This window comes from Mustela nivalis (genome assembly GCF_964662115.1).
Source record: "Mustela nivalis genome assembly, chromosome: 16".
Taxonomy (NCBI): domain Eukaryota; kingdom Metazoa; phylum Chordata; class Mammalia; order Carnivora; family Mustelidae; genus Mustela; species Mustela nivalis.
The window spans coordinates 31,526,012-31,541,836 of record NC_139035.1 but is presented as its reverse complement, the minus strand read 5'-3'; the positions used below and the strand labels follow the sequence as shown (position 1 = coordinate 31,541,836).

Sequence of the window (15,825 nt, the reverse complement as noted above, 5' to 3'; positions counted from 1 at the left end):
CTCGGGCCCCAAAGGGACGCGCGGAACCTTCGCGGGGACCGAGGGCTGACAGGTTGCGGGCCCCCCGCGTGGGTTGGAGGCCGCCTGGCCGCGGGGCAGGCAGGTGCAGGCGTGCGGGATTCTGATTGGTCCCGGTGCCGCGGGAGCCGGAGGGGGGCGCGTGCGGGGGACTGGCGCTGCCGAGGCTTCCCTGTGGCTAGCGCGGTGGGGCGCAGAGGTCGCGCACAGATGCGGGTCAGAGCGGCGCAGGGAGGCGGCAGAGGCGGGAAGGAAGCTGCCAGAGAAGCCCCGTAGGTAAGCGCGGGAGCCCGCGGGCCAGGGAGGGGCCGCCGCGCCAGGAACCCCCGCGTCCACTCCTGATTGCAGGCGCCTGTGAGCCGGGTGCGGTGCCTGGACGAAAGATGCATCATGGAATGAACCGGAGCCCGGGAGACGGATTTCTGGAGAAGCAGCAGCAGCAGCAGCCGCTGCCCCCTCGCAGGCTGCTGGCCGTGGTCCTGTAGATCCAGCTGGCTCTGTGCTTCGGCCCCGCACAGCTTACGGGCGGTGAGTGACCTCAGGGTCCACGGCGCTGGGGTGGGCGCCAACAGGAGACCACCCTCCGCCGGGACCCCCGGCGTTTCTCCGATGCCTGCGCGCGGCGCGCCCAGGGTGCATGCACAGCCCCATGGTGCCTGGAGCTGCCCAGCGGCCCGCAGCCAGGCTCCTCCGAATGGGGCAAAATGAGCGGGCCCATTACCCTCACTTGGGCCGCGGGCGAGCCAGAGAGAGGGAGAGGGCACTTCTGAGCTGAGCGCGTGTTTGTGGGCCTGTGCATGGTGTCGGAACCCTCAGTGGACAGGGACCAGGTGTCAGCTGTCAGATAGAAGCCGGGGCAGGTTGCCCCCCCCCCACCCATCCTCCTTGTGAGTGTGAAATGTCTGAGGAACAGGCTAGTCTGGCAGAGGTACGGGTCTGTCGGGAAGTTCACTTTCTCTTACCTATGGAGGTGCTGAGTTCCTGCACTGCTGTGCGGGTGTATGGGGGCCGGGCTGGGGCACAGAGGGTCCCGTCAGGCGTGCTTCTGGGGGATGGCTTTGTATCTCCATGTCTGATTTACAGGGGAATGCAGTCGAGTGCATCCGTGGGAAGTGGGAGCTGGCTGAAAGAAAATGCAGAGCCTTGGTCCCCATCCGTGGCTGACCCTCTGTGTTTTGGGATCTGGGGGAGGGAGCTCTGTCTGCCTTGGTGGAGGAGAGGGAGGGAGGGAGTCCTGGCTGCATTTGGGAGCTGATTGCTGTCCCTTCCGGATTTCTGAGAGAGCTTGCTCATGTGCCCCTGTGCAAGGGCAGACTCAATGTTTCCCAGCTGAACTACTGTTCATATATAAATAAGTGATAATTGGTGGAAAAGCAGGTATTGATTGCTATGGATAAACCATTTCCCATTTAAAATATTGCTGTTCATAGAGTGAAGGGGAACAAGGAGAGACATGAGTGGAAAACTAGTAAAGGGGGGTGGGGAGGGACCGCAGAGGAATCCAGGTCTCAGGCATTGTGTGGAAAGATCTGGACATCTGGAGCATGGGGGAGCTTTTGGGGCGTGCACGTCTCAGGATTAGTGAGTTTATCCTTGCTTCATCCTAGGGACCCAGCCTCGGAAGCACATATTTAGAGGCTCCTTTTCTTCTCTCTGTCAATGTAGGGTTCGATGACCTTCCGGTGTCCCTGAGAATGGCTTCAGGACACCTGGTGGTTGGCTTTTCCTTGAAAGGTCTGACACCCAGTTTCACTGCCAAGACGGGTTCATGCTCCAGGGCCCTACAAAGAGGCTGTGTGTGAGACATCTCAATGGAACCCTCGGCTGGATCCCCAGTGATAAGCCCTTCTGTGCACAAGAAGGTAAAGTGCCCCCCTCGTCCGTGGAGGCTGCTCGTGGGGCTGTGGGGACCAGCCGCGCCAGCCCAGGGGCCCACCCCACATGCTGGCGGGAGAGCATTGTGGCCAGGCCGGGCGCAAAGGAGGCTCGGTGTCACAAGTCACCGTGTCCCTCCTCAACCTCAATGACGACCCAGGTCCTGGTTTCTGTCGAGGCAGGAGAGCAGCTCAGGTCACACCAGGGGTGCTCACTGCTGCGTCCCTAGCCAGCCGCGCACTCCCAGCCCCGGCGCCTGAGAAAGCAGACTTGCCCGTGGAGGCAGGAACGTGTGGTACTCGGGAGATCCACTCAGTCACTGTCGCGTCTGTTCCAGGCGGGTTTTGATAGGGAGACAGGGCGGCACAGTGGGCATTTGTTTCCAGCAGTTACCCTATGGTCTCTCGTCATGGCGCGTTATCTGCCTACCTCTGGCAAGCGTGGCGGTGTCTGCTCTGTGTGCTTCATGCTGCGTGGGTGTGTGTGAGTTTAGAACACTGCTCAGAGGTTACCTGGCGGCGGGCAGGGGGCTGACTGTCTCCGCGGCAGGTTGGGCTGATGCAAGGGAGGCAGTGCCAGTGCGGGCAAGGGCTCCGTCTCTCCCCACCACCCCTGACCGTGGGTGTGGATGGAGCTTTCCTGACCTTGACAGCTCACTGTTTTTGGAATTAGCATAGACCGTGTTTATGGAAGTCTTCGAAGCACCGAACTCGACTGTCACTGAGCATAGGCAAAGGCTTCCCCAAGCTGAGAGCATGCATGGTCTCTGCTTTTATTTTTGAGGTCTTTTTCTAAAAGAGTCAAAATTAAAACAAAGAAGTAAAGTGAACTAAATCACACAGAGAAGGACAGGTGTGTGTGTGACAGGTGGAATCTCAACAACAAAACAAATGAACAAGTAAGAGAAGCGTTGGAACGAACATGGGAGTGGTGGCTGAGCAGGGCTGAGAGAGCTCCAGCTGTGAGGTGGGTCGCAGGAAGGAACATGCGCCCGGGAGTACTGTCTGTGGTACTGTGACCACGGTGTGTGGGGACAGACGGGGACACCCCTGGCGGCACTGTCGGAAGTTCTGAAATATGGAATCACCGTGGTTATGCCTAATAGCAAGAGGGCATGGTTGGTCAAGTATCCTTCAATTAATAATGGTCAGCGTCACCATTCAGAACGGGTGCTATGGGCCTCGGGTGGATGCTGTGTAGGGAAGGTGGCTCCCTGTGTTGCAGGTAGGAGTCTGTGTCCCTTGATACAGATGCTTCTCTATATTTATTGAGACAGGCATGTGGTTTTTCCTCTTTAACTTTGCAGCCTTGCAGGTTACACAAGCTTTCTCTTGAAAAATCAAAACAAATTTTGAAAAGGATTTTAGAAATAAATGAATATTTTCTGCTATGCGCAGCCCATGCAGGCTGTGGTTTCCATAAGGTTTCAGTAATGAAAAGTTTATTTGGTTTTGTAGATCAACTTCCGTGATAAATCCTTTGGCCCAAGATACTCAGCATTTAAAACCCAGACAGGCTCAGGAACATATCAGCAATAGTAAAACACGCAGGCTCCGCGAATATTGCCTGGAGACAAAGGCCTTCTATTGTTTTATCATCCTGGGAAACAGCTTATCTAAAAGACAACCTCTTGCCAGTCCTGTCCTAACTACCTAATGAAGTATGCCCCAACTTAGAAGGCCTTCATTTCCCCTTGCTCACTGTGTCTCAGACACATGGACCCTCCTGTGTGTGTGTGTGTGTGTGTGTGTGTGTGTGTGTGTTTAAAAGATTTTATTTATTATTTATATGTCAGAGAGAGAGAGCGTGCAGGAGCAGAGGGAGAATTAGACACTGTACTGAGCCAGGTGCCCGATGCGGGACTTGATCCCAGGACCCTGGAACTGAGCCAGCCAGGTGTCCCCCTCCTGTGTGTGTGGTTTTTTTTTTAAGATTTTTTATTTATTTATTTGACAGAGAGAAATCACAAGTAGATGGAGAGGCAGGCAGAGAGAGAGAGAAGGAAGCAGGCTCCCCGCTGAGCAGAGCCCGATGCGGGAATCCATCCTAGGACCCTGAGATCATGACCTGAGCCGAAGGCAGCGGCTTAACCCACTGAGCCACCCAGGCGTCCCCTCCTCCTGTGTGTTTTTAAGGACACTCGTGTTCTCCTGGCTTTTGCACTTACTCTCCCTCTGCCTAAAGCTGTCTTCTCCCAGATCTGCTCGATAAGGCCACCTTGCCATGTGGCCCTGCATCATAAACATTATCTCCTCAGGGTGCCTGTCCCATGCACCCGGATTCCAGGGGCCCCTGGTAGGTCCCTGTGACCTCAGCACCTGTTCCTCCTCATGCGAGCGGCAATCACTGCATGTTAGTCTCTACCTCGCAGATTTACTAACTTGTTAGCGGCCTTCTCCATGCAGCGAGGGTAGGATTCCTAACTCTCCGTGCCCAGCGCTTGCAGCTGGGTGCTCAGCGAGTCACCAGTGGACAGATGGATGGTTGGATGGATGAATACCGGGTGTTATAAATGCAGGGGTAAACAAAACCCAACACCATCCTTTACAGCGAGGCTTCCAGCACCTTTCCTGTGTGGATATGAATGCTCCAGGGTCGATTACGTAGTTATGTTCCTGGAAACACTTTTTAGGGAGAATGGGTGTCAGAGTTGGCACTTGAAGGAATCAGGTTCATGTTCATATATAACTGGCATTTAAAAAGGCCAGTAAATATTGGTCGTGGTATGTATTCTTAGAACTTTGCCTTTTCTGCTCCTTAGGACTCTGCTCTATGCTAACTAATGTCATTGAATAATTTGTTCTTAGGTATAACTGTGTAATATCACCTTAATATCCCCTCTTTGACTTGTTTCTATTAAATCCCCTATTACACGAGCAGGACTCAGATGCAGCGATGCAGTGGTCTGGGGAGAAAGGATGTCTCAAAGTGGAAGCTTTGCACCCTCTCCGTTGTATCCCCAAAGTGCCCGTTTGTGTCTGTCTGTGTCGGGTTTGATCACATCCCCACTCCTGCCAGAGTCAGATACCGATGGAGCTTTATCTGTCATCCTTGGTAACGGCATTTTTGGAGCGGCTTTTAAACATTCTTCCGGCTGACGGGATGCACTCATACTGTAGGAAATTTCTCTTATTTCTGTTTGAAACTTCAGAACTGATGAAGATTATATGTATTTGTTTTGGGGCACTAAAGATCCTGGCTTCTCTGTTTCCATAGACATGAAGTGCATAGTCACGTCCGGCTAAGGATGGCCTGGCTGGGCCAGGCTCGTCTTCCTATCTCCCCTCCTCTGGTGGGGGGCTCAGGCGCCAGACGCCAAGGGTAGGATCATAGCTCAGCTTTGGGGGGCCGACTTCTGTGAAGCTACTGCTGGTCTGTTTTGTTCTGTCCTTTATCTGGGCCACAGCCCTCCTGGCCTCCTGGCCATAGCTCCGGTGCCTGCTCCCAGCTCCCTGGTCAGTGCGAGTCTCTGTTCCATAGCAGCCAGTCCCCATGGTGACTCCATCATGAGCAGAACTTGGGAGGCCGTAGTGCCCTGGGATCCTTGGGCCATGTGCCCCGTGGTGGCCCCCAGCTCCTGGCTGTGGACAGAGGCATCTGGTCAGGAGTTCAGGGCACTCTGTGTGAGTGACTGCTGCTTCTGCACAGCCAGTGACCACACACTCACGGGCCGCAGTGTCCCTTCTGTCCACTGGCTTTACTCACTGACGCTGGCTGTCTGCTAAGGACCTGGGTCAGCTCCCGGAGAAGTCGGAAGCCAGTCAGGGGAACGGTGGCTTTGTCGCGTAAATCAGCACCATGGGGTTAGTTGGCAGCTGGGGTTTTACAGAGGGGCGCCTGGATAAAGGTGTTTTTATTTGCTCTGACTAATGCCTGTGTTAGCACTACTGAGAAACGTGATTTCCCGTTTCCATTAAGAAGGCAGCAGTGGTGCCAAGTTGTCACTTGCCTTGTGACTCCAGTCAGGATCATTCTGGCATTGACTTTGGGGGAATTTGTCTATTCTGGTAGAAAAATTTTTGGTTAAACGTGAGAGGTTGGAAACCCCTTTCCACAGTTTGAAGCTCAAAAATGAGAGGTCGAACTAGAACCACAACAGTTTTCCATCAAGGACGCTTCCTGCTGAAATTTGCAGACAGAGGTTTGATGGGGTTGTCCCGGGGCTCCATGGCCGCACTTCCTTGACATTTCTTTGCCAGCCACGTGTGGAGTCCCGGAGTGCCAAGGGCATGTGGGAGAATGCAGGGGTGCAGTCCCTGCTCTCCAGCTAATCTGGAGATGAAGGCAGATGCCACACCCAAGCTTTGACTTTGAATGACCCCGGGAAGAGGTCATCCTGTTTTCTAGAGTCTGTTGTCAGATTCTTCATTGGTCCCTGTAAACCCAGCCCCAACCCTACATCAAAACTCCTGGGATGTGCTTTTTAAACCCACCTGTGTTCCCGGCCATGGGCTGCTTGGGTCCCTTCCCTCCGCAGCCTCAGGACTCCTGGGCTCAGGCCTCAGAGCCAACAGTTCATGGTCAAGTCTCCCACCATTCCAACCATATGGCTGATTCAGAAGGCTTTCGGGAGTGGCTGAGAAACCCAGTCTTACAGCATTGAGATACTCTTGGAGAAAGTTTCTGTGATTGTCGAAATGCTGTTCTTGGATTTTGCTTCATTTTTAAAACTTGCGAAGCTTGGAGCGCAACCCCTCTGTACGCCTCCGGGGATGGCTGCACAAGGTTATGTGGGGACACACGCGGAATTGGGAGGAGACCGTGTTCGAAGTGGAGGGTTATAATTTATCCACTGTATTTTATCTCTCAATCACGTTCTGTGTGGACTTCCTGTTCCTGCGCCCCTGATGCTGGGCTACAGACCCTTTCCGAGTCTGTATTCTGCTCCCACCTGCTTCCAGGAAGCAGGTCACCTACCTGTGGGGGGCTGTGTGGTGTTGGTGGTTGCATGTGCTTCCATGTTATTACCCGCGTGGAGCAGATCCGGTAGAAGGGAGGTGCCGGCCGGTGTGGCCCCAGCTTGTCCCCCACTGTTCTGCAAGGCCTTTTTTTTCTTCTGCCCCAAGGCAGAGGCGGTAGGCTGGGTGGGACCACTTAGCAGGTCATTGTGAGCCCCCAGCTCTGTCCTTCCTCTCTTAGTTCCAAAATCGCCTGAGGCTCCACTGCGAGGTGTGAAGGGTTCCAGGCTGGAGGTGAAGCTCCTTTCATGGCTGGATTGGGACATCTTGTCCTCAGTCCCCTCCAGACCAGGGGCTAGCAGTCCCTGTGCGAGGGCCTTTTATCACAGGGAAGCCTGAAGCCAGGTCCGAAAAGAAGAGCTTTGTGCCAAGCTGGGAAGCACAACAGGCTGAAATTTAAAAAAATAACGTGTCCATTTTACACCTTTGCAGATTGCCGTATCCCTCAAATCGACGATGCTGAGATTCATAACAGGACATACAGACACGGAGACAAGCTGATCGTCACCTGTCACGAGGGATTCAAGATCCGCTACCCTGATCTGTACAACATGGTTTCTCTGTGCCGTGATGACGGGACGTGGGACAACCTGCCGCTCTGTCAAGGTAGGGGCGCGGGCTGGGAACACGTGCGCGTCTCTCCACTGGGACGTGGAGGGAAGCAGGGCCCACCGGCTCTGGCCTTGGCATCCGCACACCCTCCCTGCGGTCCCCACCAGCCCCTCGTGCCCACCGTGAGAGCCCAGACCAGAAGAGCCCTTGTTCTTGAGCATGTTGACTTCTCCTTCACACCGAGAACCAAAAGTCTTTTAAGAAATAGGCATTTTGTCACCAGGCTGTGAGCACGATGATGAACTATGGCATTTTTAATGAAAACAGCAGAACGTTTATACTTATTTCAGTGGTAGTGAGGGTAGATTAAAGACGCATCTTTACAGAGGCTATTTTTTCTTAACGTTATCCATTTTTATAATGCATGAGGAGCAGAAAAATAATCAAATTCAGATTTTATCCAAACTACCCAGTAAATAAGAATCCTCTTGCCTTTTTAACATTTGCCTGGGCCAACACGGAGGACCCTGTTTATGAAAATAAGTCCTTCCGTGCACATTAATTCTGATTTTATTTTCTTGACATGTGACTTGAAAGCCAGTGCATAATTCATTCTTCGGGGAGGAGGCTTGTTTGCGCCGGAGCCTTGGCGTGTTCCGGTCGAGACGAATGCTAGCGCTGGGCTCTAGGTCATGGCTGGCAGGCTCTGATATTACTCTGCGTGCCCCGGGGTCGGAAATGAATTATTTCCTTCTGTGAGGGCTTAAGAGTCCTACATGGCCCTTGCAGAAACAGAGGCTCTGGATCGGGAGGACCAAGGGCGGCCAGGCCACCCCTTTGTGAGCTTCTCTGCTCAAACTCCCTGTGCCACGTAGCCTACACAGATGACATTTCCAGGGATATATGTGCTCTGGGGGCACTTCTCGGGAGGCTGTGGAGAGTTGTCACCGTGATCTGAGGTTGGGCTGAATATTCACGTGAACATTACCAACGACTGGTCCCTTTCCTTCCCGGGGCCAAGAACGCTCCCTCGGACGCCAGCCCCCTCTGCCTTCATGAATCCTGCATCCCCCACTGTCCCCTGTTCTCCTGCCCTTTCTAGAGGTTTCTCCCTCTTAGGTCTTGCAAATTCCGTGCACCTATTTACGAGTTTTTTTGGTCCCTATTATTTCTTATGAAATGCCCGAGGGTGGCATCCTCATCAGGGGCTCAGGTGTGGCCTCCTGCTCTGCTCTGTCCACCACCCTGCGCTTTCATCTCAGAGCGTCGCCCAGAGCCGGCTGGCTGCTCTCGGAAGGTGCCCTTCCCCGGATAGCACCGTCACCCACACCACCCTCCCTCAGGGCATGTCCCCTGCTCTGTGCCCTGAACTCATCTCCATGCAGAGGCAGGTAGGGGCCTGGCTGCCCAAGCAGTGACTGCCCAACATGGCATGGGCGTGAGGGGTCTGGCGGCATTAGATGGCCTAACACCTCGGAGCGCCACGGGGAGCATGACTGGCCCTTAGCATGACGTTTCGTCCTGTGGCTTTTCTTTGCACTTCCAGATCCGGGGGAGAGAGCCTGACAAGCCGGCTCGCCATTGCCTGGAAGTGTAAATAGAGGTTGCACCAAGCTATTGTGTCAAAGCCTGGTGTCTGCTGCCATGCTTGGGATGGGCTGTCCCCAGCCAAGGAGCATGTCTCTCTTTCCCTGGTTTACTACTGCAGTTACAACCCCTTCTGGCTTCTTTTGGGGCAGGCAAGCAGGTGGGCATGTTCCAAGGCCATGTTTTCCTTGGGAACTTTGTGTTTTGGAGAGCAGTGTCCAGACGCACCTGCTGTTCACTGTGGGTCTGTCCGTTTTATATTCAGGGGACTCCAGCTTCTCTGTGGGAGTGGCCAGGAATGACACTCCTTCTTGGGAGGAGCCGCAGGCACTGTCCCTTGTGCCAGCTCATTTGAACAGCACTTAGGGACTCTGATACGGTCAGTTATTCATGTTGACGTGCTTGTCTTACTTTTCTCAGTCACGGATTCTGTTTATTCCTGAGTCCCAATCTCCCCCTCTTCCCCGACACTTCACTTTTCCTGTGAACACAGTTCATGTTCAGCTCAACGGGTAAATCCTTCCAGGCCGTGTAGAAAGGATGTGGCCACGTGTCTCAGATGTGGCCTGGGTGGTAGTAGGCCCGTGGATCTCTGTGGCACGGGACACTGTCGGCCCCAAAGGGAGCATTTCCCTAAGTTCTGCATGCCAGGGCTGCCCTGGCCTCTCTGGTCTCACGCCGAAACATCGATCCCACGTACCAGCTCACTGACCAGGGCAGTCGGCGGAGCATGAAGCCGTTCGAGGCTCAGAATGTCAAAGCAAGCCAGCTCGGGAGCAGAGCTCAGACACCTGCTGCCATGGGCATGCTGTGATCCGTGCTCGGCGACTGGAAGGGAGAGTCGGGATTTCCATTATACGTTATTTACTTCACACACAATTAGTTCTCCGCGGGAAGAGCCCCAGCTCTGCAGAGTCATTATTTCCTCTAGTGAGACCACTGACCCCGACAGGAAATGCCAGGATCGCAGCGGGGGCCACACAGAACGGGATTCTGGGAATGTTCCCCAGGCACAGGTTTCAACACGGAAAAGCAGCTTCCGTTTGGCAGAAGCAGAAGTGTGGGAACACAGACAGCATGGAGAATTCTGGGTGTGCTGTGGGGGCTTGCGACACCCAGCCCCATGCCTGCCGTGCATGTCCTTGGGCTCTGCGCAGACCCTGACCAGGAGCTCCTTGGGAGGGGGCCGAGAGGGGTGTATTCTGAGACACCCTTTTTCTGGGTAGTTCTCAAGGCTGAGAACCATGTCAAGTGTACCTAAAATGCAAATTGATCTTCACGTAGCATCACACGGGGTCCGCAGGCCCCTGCCTCACAGTCCAAGCAGGGGAAGGGTGTTTTTGCTGCCACCTCCTCAGACCCCCCCAGGTGTCCCCATTGTTGAAACAGTTGGGGTGTATGTTTGCTGCACAGCACCTCAGTGCTTCTCACACCCAGGAGCATGTTAGCATCACCTGGGGAGATTTAAAAAATTCGGGGTGCCCTGGCTGTGCATAGACCTAGGGCTCGCAGCCAGGATTGTGTTGCTTAAAGGTTCCCGGATGATTCTGAGGTGTGTCTGGGGCTCCCTGATCCCAGCTGTACCCCCCTCAATTCCTCCCTCTTCCCCTGGGCCTCTCTGTGTGGTTTGCAAGCATAACGCCAAATTCTGCGACATGAATCGAACAGGAAAGTGGTTACGGGCGTCTGGCTGAAGAGCCCTTGGAGGCGGGCAGGGGGCCAGGGTTTGGCGGGTCTCGTTGGTGCAGAGGGGACCAAGTGCGACCGTCCCTCCTCTTTTCCTCGCCACAGGCTGCCTGAGACCTCTTGCCTCTTCCAATGGCTACGCGAACATCTCCGAGTTGCAGACCTCCTTCCCCGTGGGGATGTCATGTCCTACCACTGCTGCCCTGGGTACAAGTTGGAGGGGGCCAAGCACCTCGAGTGCCTACACAGCCTCATCTGGTCGACCAGCCCATGCCGGTTCCTTGCTCTGGAAAGTAATGTGTCCACTCTTCAGGAGGGTGACTCACAGTTACAGCGGGTGCTCCTGCGGGAGGTGATGAGATGGGAATCCTGGTCAGCGCAACTCCCCTTCCTTTGAGTGCACACGGCCCTGAGCTGGGCCATGAGGCTGGTCATCCCCCAAGAGGCAGGACCTACAGCTAGTTGTAAAACGGGCTTCCCCCGTCTGAGGCTGAAGGGCAGGAAAGAGAGGCGCTTCAGGCATCAGAGGTTAAACCGTAAAATATTGCCAAGTTAAGTGAAATGTCCTAAAAAATTAATTTTCTCTGCACGAAATGAAAACAGACTGTATTATGGCGTCATTCATTTTCTCCTTGCTTTATTGTGTTGTCCGTGCTTCTCCCTGTTCTTGTGCATTTTATGGCTGGTCTTGAGCCGTGGCTGGCACACGCTGGGAAGCCTGGAGCTGAGGGCTCCTTTCTTCCTGTTCTCCTCGAATGTGTGTCATTACCCTGAGCAGTGGTTCGCAGTAGTGAGGGGACAGGGCATCCAGGGACAGCAGCAGGTCGGGGTCTGAGGGGTTTCCTGCTAGCGAAGGTGGGCATACTGGTTCAGCTCTCAGTTTCATGTGGGTCTTGAAATTATGACTGAAGCACACACACTGATTTGCGTGTGGGCCTCTGAGCACAGCGTGCAGGACGGGTCTACGAGGGGGAAGAGGAAAACAAAAACAGGCTCCAGTTAGGAGGCCCCTGGAGCTTTTCCTGGAAACAAGACACGACCACATGACGTTCTTTCAAGGGTGTGCATGCAGCAGGGAAGACGCCGCTGGACCATGGGTTGTGTGGAGTGCTGACAGCCAAAAGAGGCCAGGGGGGCGTCCTAAAGCAGTGCTGGGGGAAGGGCAAGTGGGGGCCCCTGGGACAGCAGCAGGCATGCTCTCGTGAGTCCGGCCCCCACCCGTCCCAGGTCCCTGGGGTTGGGCCTCCAGTGCATGTGGCAGGTAAGACACGGTATGCCTGGTAAAAGCTGAATTTCAGATAAATGACAAATCATTTCTTAATTTGAGCGTACTCTCAATATTGCATGGGACTTAACTCATTTGTTAAATTCTCAATTCAAATATAACTGAGCACCCAGTACTTTCACCTGTTAACTCTGGGGACCCTCACCTGCAGGGATGCGGTGTCCCCCATGTCCAGAAGTGCAGGCAGGTAGAGGTGAGCCTGGGCCATAAGGAAAGGGGCTCCTCTGGGCCTGGGGGTGTCTCGTTGCTCAGAAAGCCAGAACTAGATTGGGTGGACGGTGTCATGATTACGATTCTATCAGTCCAAGATGCCTGTTTCAAGATTTTGACAAGTTTTGTTTAAATGTTTTTCAATCGGTTACCTTCCGATAAGCTTCATTTTGAAGCTTTGAGAGCTGTTTCTGTGGAGTCTGGAGGATCTGCAGGGAGCAAATGAAACAGACCCTAGTGTTAGTAGCTGGTAGCTAAGGTTGGAACACAGAACTGGAGTGTAGCCTCGTCCTCCACCAGCAAGGGCTATGGCCAGAGTGACCGCTGCCACAAAGGCCACAGTGGCCTTTCCTCTGAGGTTTTGGTGTGCGAGTGTGCGCATGCATGGCTGCGTGCATGTGTGTGTGCGTACACATGCACATGTACACATGTATGTACACCATGTGTATGTGTTTAATAGTCCTCGCATGTCTGCTCTCCCTGTAAAGTATCTGGTGGAAGCACTCGTGGGATCTTGAACTGCTAACTGGGCAAAGATGCCAAAACTGTGATTCAGAACCAAGAGGCACAGCGCCGACTGAAGGATTTTTGTGTTTCGAGACTTGATAGAAACGGGGCCAGGTTGAACGATGGTTCGGGGTACCAGGCAAGGATTCATGGAAGATTATCCAGATGCATCAGATGTTGCTGTTTCCTCAGCCTTACTGGAATCATATGCGGTCTTTGAAAGGAGGAGTCATGCTGTCACGGGGCACCCGTTGTCATCCCCAGGGACTCTGCCCCTTGCCCTCTGTCATCTGGTTCCCCCTTCAGTTTCCCATCTTTCTTAGCACACAGTCTGATTTTTCTTGATGTCCCAGGGAAATCCACTGCATGGTGCTGGGAAGCATGGAGCCTTCAGGGGCTTTTAAATGTAGGGGTGATCTGCCCCCTGAGCGCCTGGGTCTGGTTGGCTGTGCCAGGAAAGTGGTTCCCTCCCGTTTTGGGGCTCCCCGGGACCCACCAGTGCGTCGGCTGTGGTCCCCACCCCAAGCCTTCTCCACACCCACCAACAGCCAGGAGATGGGGTCCCCAAGTGGGTCGGGAGGCAGCGTGCAATGTTGAGCAAGAGCGTGGACTGACGTCTGACTGTTTGGGCTCACATCGTAGGTTCCCACACGATGGCTTTGCCGTGGGGTGCATCACTTAGCTCTGTCAGCCCTGTTCCCTCACCTGTCACATGGGGCAGATGGTCATCGCTCCTCCTGACACCGTGAGAATCCAGCATGGACATCACACATTTAGGGAGGCTTGTGGCACATGCTGGGTGTTCCCTCCAGGGCCACTGTTATCGTTCTTCTTGGAATTCTGTGCAGATGCACATTAAGTAAATAAGTGAGAACCTGGGCGTGGCCATGTGAGCCCAGTACCCACACTTCTGTGCACACTCGGGATCGTCCAGGGTGTTCTGGTGCTCGCGTGGAAGGTGAATCCCACGTGTCAGGAGGAGGTGCTGAGCAGCACCAGTGATGCCATTGGTTCTGAGAGCTTAGAATGTGGCCAGAGGGTTGATGTGGCAAGCCACTTAGCGCCTTGTGAGGCAGGCGCTGGTTTTGACGCACTTCACAGATGGGCCAGCCTGGGCTTGTAAAGTTCCAGAAACTCAGCAAATGACATAGCTGGGAAACGGGTGCACTGGGACCTCGACATGGGTCCCTGTCCTGTCAGAGCTCGCGCGTGTTATCGTCAGGGTACGTCACCTAACTAGCTTGTTCTGATCACTTTGCAGCCTCGTGGGCAAGCAGTGTGATGTTTTTATAACCTTTTCTTGCAGAGTCAAACAATTTGGAAGCACTAACACGTAGGAAGGGGTTCATCTTTCTAGACTGGCTGCTGACCCTGTGGAGCTCTCCACCTCAGGGGATGTGTGGCGGACAAGAGCCGCTCACTGCCCCCCTGGCACCCCATGTCCCCATCATGGTGCAGAGCCTGGCCAGGCTTGTGTCTCCTCTCGCAGGCCCGGATGGACACCTCAAGGGTGACATGACGTGTCCGGACGCTCCATCTCTTTTGCTATGGCGGCTCTTTCTGCCATGTGGGGCCTCCTGTCCTCCATGGGCCGCGGGGCATCTTCTGAGATCAGGCCTCTCTGGCACTGGCATCAGGCAGCCCCACACACATGTCAGCAAGCCCAGAACGGATGCCTCGCTTTGTGACGGAGTTTATGCTTTGGAAGGAAAAGCTCTGGCGGCTTCTTCAAAGGTACGGGTTGTGTTTTCTGATGTCTGTGCGCTTGTACTGAGAGTAGACGCCTCTGGAGCCTGTGTTCCCTGCAGCTGAGCTGGGGGCAGTGGATAAAGCAACAGAAATCATGAGGTCTTGAACCAGGTTGTTGGTCTATCCTTCAAAAATAGATGTGTGCGTATAAATGTACTTGGCCAGAGCCCCATGCGTCCCCGTGTGCCAGCCTGGCTCACTGCGGCCTCGGGAGTTGTCATCCCTGTGCAACGTCCATTCTGCCTTCATCCCTTTCTGTCTCTTTCTCACACACACACACACACACACACACACACACACACTATGGAGTATTATGCCTCCATCAGAAAGAATGAATACCCAACTTTTTATCAACATGGATGGGACTGGAGGAGATTATGCTGAATAAATTAGTCAAGCAGAGAGAGTCAGTTATCATGGATTCACTTACTTGTGGAGCATAAGGAATAACAGAGAGTACATTGGGAGAAGGGGAGGAGAATGGATTTGGGGGAAATTGGAGAGGGAGGCAAACCATGAGAGACTGTGGACTCTGAGAAACAAACTAAAGGTTTTGGAGGGGAGGAGGTTGGGGGTTGAGTGAGCCTGGTGGTGGGTATTAAGGAGGGCATGTATTGCATGGAGCACTGGGTGTGGTGCATAAACAATGAATCTTGGAACACTGAAAGAATTAAATTAAATTAAAAAAAAAAGAGTGTGTGTTTCTGTGTCAAGGTCATGCTGCCCTGATTATGATGGCTTTGCAATTTATCTTGAACTCTGGGACTGTGATGCCTTCAGCTTTGTTCTTCTTTGTCATATTGCTTTAGCTATTTGGGGTATTTTGTGGTTCCATACAAAGTTCAGGATACTTCAATCTAGTTCTGTCAAAAGTACTATTGGTATTTTGATAGGGATTGCACTGAATCTCTAGATGGCTTTGGGTAGTATCCACATTTTAATATTAATTCTTCCAATCTGTGAGTATGGTTTATCATTCCATTTATGTGTAAGTAGTGGTAACTTCTTAAAAAAACATGCTGGATAGCAACTGTATCAGGATTCTCCAAATGAAAAGAGTCAAGGGATTGGCTTATGGGATGTGGGGTTGGCACATGAAAATCCATAGGATAGGCCATCATTCTGGAGACTCAGGTGGGGTTTGATGCTGTGGTCATGACCCACAGAATTCTTTCCTCTTTGAGAAACCTCAGTTTTTGCTCTTAAGTCCCTTTGGCTGATTGGATGAAGCCCATCTCCATTATTGAGAACAATCTCTTTCATTTCAAGTCAACTTATTGTTGTTATTAACCACATCTACCAAACAACTTCACAGCACCACCTGGATTGTGCCTGAATAAATAGGTGGGTCCTAGACCCCAACTAAGCTGACACATAAAACTAACCAAACCATCATAT

The 15,825-nt window shown here is 53.3% G+C and overlaps 1 pseudogene across 1 annotated transcript; it reads left to right on the top strand.

Annotated features, from left to right (window-relative positions):
* The first annotated feature begins 401 nt into the window (after positions 1 to 401).
* On the top strand, positions 402 to 11,073 carry LOC309849953 (sushi domain-containing protein 4-like; annotated as a pseudogene). Its single transcript has 4 exons — positions 402 to 546; positions 1,684 to 1,880; positions 7,284 to 7,457; positions 10,782 to 11,073. The product of its transcript is annotated as a sushi domain-containing protein 4-like (transcript).
* Positions 11,074 to 15,825: the final 4,752 nt, after the last annotated feature.